The following is a 5,317-nucleotide window of genomic DNA, read 5'->3' as shown; positions in this document are numbered from 1 at the left end:
TGAAGGCCTTGTGACTGTGGAATAGCACCTGAGAGGAGCTAAGCCCATATCTGACTATTTTCAGAGCACATTAAAAGCCTCCCCTTCTTGCCTATTGTAATAGCTGAAGGCAAGGAAGGCCTTAGCAACAAAACACAGTCAAATGGAGAAGTTAAAAGCAGAGGATGACCTTCCTGCAACTACTAGAGGCCTAAGAACTATCACAGATATCTAAGAACTATCATGCTAAGAACTATCATAGATATACTGACACCTTACAGAGGAATTTGCACATTTAGAGGAATCTACTCATTTAACACAAAATGGAAAAGTGCATTATGCATCTAGATTAAGGTCCTGCAAGACAGGACTGACCTCTGTTGTAGCTTTTCATTATTGCCTGTGAGCATATTTATTCTGATATTCCTTAAAAAAAAGACTACACTGACTCAAGGCACACAACTATCAGATAAAAATATTTTAGCTTACCTCTATGACCCACAGACTGGAACCTCGGTTTGTGAAAATTGGTATATATTAATTTTGGTGAAGCTATGTGGAGTTGTAAATTTAGCTGAAGATTTAGTCACATCTCTAAAAATGACTGAAAAACATTATTTACTATTCTATAGTTTAAGATCTCCCAGTTCAAGCACTGATTTAATTTTCTGATTTAATAATCTCTCCCCTTTACAACTGACAGCTAGTGTTGCTCAGACAGATCCGTGCATGTTACATTTTACAGTCAGGAGTATAAAGATTCATGGAACCTGATTTGATTTATAGCTGTTTATCTTAAAAATAGTTGCATAGTGTGAATACTTATGAACTTATGTAAATACTTAGGAAGAGTTAAGAATTACCAGTTTCTTCCTAAAGGATACATTTCACTTTTCAACTAGTGAATTCTTCTTCTGTTTTATATTTGCTCAAGTCTGACTATGCTTTAAAAGTGTTGTGTGCCTGTCAGTTGGGAAAGGCTGCTTGAAATGTAAATAGGGTAAAAGCATCCTCCAGGTTCTCCCATTCCCTGACACCTGCCTGATAGAAAACTTCTGGGTTGGCATTTTTAAAAGCTACATAAAGACTAATATGAAGTGATGTACACTAACTGATTTTTTGACTGCTTACCTTACGTGAGAAAATGCTCTGGAACAATTTGAATACATATACAAAGAAAGACAGTTGACAGTGTTGGTGAAGATACAGAAGGTACAAGTCCAAGACAAGACTTCCAATAGATTTCAGTGAGGTTTGGTTTACACTTGTAATACCTGGCACTTTTGTAGCCACCAGAACAAATGCAAATCAAGTGTTTTAGAACATAGCAGGGGCTGGCTTTATATGTTCTTGTGTCTTATACACCAAATGCTTTTTCAGAAATTAGAAACCAGTAGTATGGTGACAAAAAAGCTAGCACAAAACCATAGCTATTTAAAGCCTACGGAAATCAAGAGATTTGGACTTCAAATTTAACAAATTGTGAATAAGGGAAGGTAAAAGCCATTTCTAAGTGCAATGCTCTATTTCTGCAAAAAACCCTTCAACTTCTATGTAAATAACCAAGGCAGGAATATAATCAAATATACTATTTAAAGTCCATTACATAGACCTGCATGTGTCTGTGTGTGTACATAGATATATTTTTTATATACTTACACATGTATATGTATGTAAGGCCACACAAAAATGTTGACTCATCTCTTGACAGAGGAGGATCCAAATTAGCCCCCCTAATACCCTACAAAGTTCCAAAGTAGTCAGAGATTGAAGCATGATAACAGATTTAAGTGCCCTGACTGTCTGGCTTATTACGGTTTTTCATGAATGTGCAGCTCCATCTGCTGCTAGATTTTCTTTTTCTATAGAAATGGTTCCAGTGCAAGTAAAAACCTCACAGCTTAGCGTCTCCAGTAGACAGAAAGTAAACCTGTATTTCCCCCCTCAATGCTTTCAACAAAAATGCACTCCAAAAGTGTAAATGCCTCCAATTTGATATCCTTTGCAAAGCTGCTCTAACTAGAAAGATCTTTCTGTTGCCAGATTTCCTGTTTCTGCAGCCCAGGGCAGTTGTGGGCCCTGCAATATTGGTCAGAAACATAAAAGCTGTTTTCTTCAAGCTTTATTAATTTGCAAGTAATTTCCTGTTTTCCCCTCTGTGGCCAAAGCCACCCCTTTTGGAAGGTATTGAAATATGAAACCCTCAATTCACATTTGAGGAAATGTCCCAGTACTCAAAAGAAGAGACCCAAAGTGATAGCTACAATTTTTCACTACCTGTTTTCAACAAGGCAACTTTGCTTTACTGTGAAGAAATCTCTCAACAAGTCATGTTATATAGAATTGCCCATCTCAACTCTTGAACTGTTTAACACACCTACTCTTTTTAGAAAGCTTTGCATAAGTCATGAGCAGAATAGTGCTCGCAAAACAAACTCTTCTGGAAGTGTGAATAAAAATGAATTCTATTCATAGCTTATATTTTTCATAACCGACATTTAAGCAGGCTCTTCTATTGAGTTGTAACCCAAAATTTTCTCAAACTGGACAGAAACTAGTCTTGACATTAGGGCATTGGTTTGCAGAAGGGCCAAGCACACACAGGCTCAGATGAATTTTACAGGAGCTCTGCACGCTCAGCACTGAGCAGTCCTGGAGAAGAGCTGTCCTCAAAGGATTTCTAGACACAGCACACAAAAATCAGATCATTTCCACTAATACTGCCCCAAAACGCTCAGGCCTTGAGTTACTGAAGGTTGAGTTGTTGCTGAAACATAACACTGTGCAGGACATTCTCTGTTCTTTCTCCACATCCAGCTATGTTTCATGCTTTGCTTCTACTGAGCTAGCGAGACAGCCGGGGCCTCTCAGGAAGCTGCATAAATGACTGATAGGGTCAGAAGGAAGGAACAGATGAAATGAAAAATAAAAAGGCTGCTTGCAATCCAGGGCCCTTCTACCTCCTCCCTTAAATCACTGATTAAAAACACAGAGCAGCCTCCCCCCCACACCCCCAAAATGAGGTGACCTACATACTCATGTCCTGGCACACTCCAATTGGAAAGGGCTGGCTGAAAGACTTCATGGGAATTGCCATAACACTAGGAGAAGCAAAAGACACCTCTTACAACACCTTTGTATAGATCTAAACCTCAGTTCACTAAAGCATTTGAGTACATGCCTAAACCCATTACTAATCAGCAACAGCACACACTTGAATATAGGTATGTGCTTACCTTCCCTTTTGAAATAAAGCTTGTGATTAAGTGTTTCTTTAAGCAAACTGATTGTTGAGTTAGAACCTCAGAATATTTCATTTATTTTCACAAAACCTATTGGCTTAACAGGATATTATATAATGCACTATAGTTTTATTAAAGTCCTTACTTTGGTGGAGTTGAGAGAAAACTGCTTCCTCATCTGTCTGGTTCCACATCACCTCCCAAGGTTAGATCAGCCTTTCCAGAAGACTTTTTCAGATCAGAGGGGCTTCAGCAATGGCTTGCAGTTTTAGTCCCCTCATTCAGTAACATGTTGTCCTCAGTAGAAGACAAGCTCCTGTAACTTTCATTTCTAAGTTATTCCCAAGAATCAAAGAAAGGTCCGAGACCTTAGGAACAATTTCACCTCAAGACAACAATGGGTAAGACCCATTCCTAGCTTTTTCACTTGCTTGTTTTGCATTTTCAGGCAAATTTCTTTCCCTTGGTTGTACTTGGATACTACGATGTAAGCTGATTTTAAACTCTTCATAGTCTGATAAAAACCTTCTGAAGAGCTTCTCACGAGGAATGGTCTGGAACAGGAAGAACTATTCATTATTGGCAAGAACAATAAAAATGATAAACATATCGGAAGTACCACTGGTACTTGGATGCCTCTAATTCCTGAAAGTTCAAGAGCTTTAGTTCTACACCTAGAATGCAGTGCAGTTTAAAGGAAGAAATTATTTAATCCAGCTAATAGCTTGTCCTCCTTTAAAAAGGTTATTCATAAGCCTATGAAACAAATTTGTGCATATGAATGAGCATAAAGATGACAGGTCCTCACAGTACCTTGGAGGAGAATGGGCTGAAATCCTCTTTTTGTTCCTGATGAGTATTTGTTGAACTAAATCTTAAGTACAGTCATGGGTTTGTTCCAGTTTGTCTTTCGGTGTACCATGTTCTCCTTTCATTCCAAAAAGGCTTACAGAAATCCAAACATTCCCTTCTGATAAGGTTAAGAATGATTTGTTTTGGTTTTTGAAACTACATTTCATTAAAGCTGATGTATCCCTATCACAAATTTTAGTTTCAGAGGAATGGTATTTCCCAATAAGCAAACATTCTTTTAAATAAATTTGAAGCAGCATTATCCAGGAATAACTAATCCCAGATTTTTAGAGGATTCAAGGCATGCTGAAATTTAGCAACAGGAATGTTTGTTTTATTGGTTACCTGCAGATTATAAGCCAATAATGCCTGTTACCTCTTTGCATTAACACTGACTTCCCATGTTTACATTCTAGTCTCCTACTGGTCCTAGATGCAACAAAGAACACAGTTATGGCACCATAATTTAAATTGATAGCTAACAAATTCCTTTGGCACATAGTAGTTTAAAAAGTAAACAAAAGCCTTATGGAAGGTGTCACACTTTCCATTTACAGTCCTCTATATGACTGTATCACTGCTTACATTTAGACTTGCTTTGCTGCTTTGTATCCCAAAGTGTTGTGGGGTCTTAATGAAAGCTGACTCACACCCCCTGAGCAAAACAACCTAGCAATATACATATATATTTTTAAAAGACAACCTCTCCTACAAGTCTGCTGCACCTTTCTGCAGAGGTTACCTCCTCCAAAATGGTCAGCAGAAAGGGAACAAATCTATACTTCAGCTGCTCTGCTTCAGAGTCAGTTGTCCTAGCACTGCAGGACCTAAGGCACAAACCATGGGAGCAGAAGATCAGAGGCCACAGATTTCCTCCACTCTACCATGAGGCTGGAGCAGGCAATGTCTTCCTTTGTCAGCAAATGACAACTTGCACCAAGCCAAGGGACACCAGCCTGTCATTCCGTGCTCCAGCTTCCTTTGCTTGAGAAGGTCTCTTGGGAACTTTCGAAAGAGGGGCAACTGCTCTCACATAGATTTTGCTGTGGGCTTTCAGTTGCATTATGGTGTAGTTTAAGGGCTTGCTTAACACCACACAACACTGGTATAGTTAGTTCACGTTAGGGCTGATTAAACCTCAATATCCTTAAATAGTAAGTGAGGATCAGTAAATTATTACTTGCCCAAGACAAGGGCAGATTCAGAAAAGAGTTAACAAAAATCATTGCTCCTAGAGCTCTGCT

This window comes from Apteryx rowi, unplaced genomic scaffold, assembly GCF_003343035.1.
Source record: "Apteryx rowi isolate R43461 unplaced genomic scaffold, aptRow1 scaffold_38, whole genome shotgun sequence".
In the NCBI taxonomy this organism is placed as follows: Eukaryota; Metazoa; Chordata; class Aves; order Apterygiformes; family Apterygidae; genus Apteryx; species Apteryx rowi.
Note: the sequence above shows the minus strand (reverse complement) of the source record.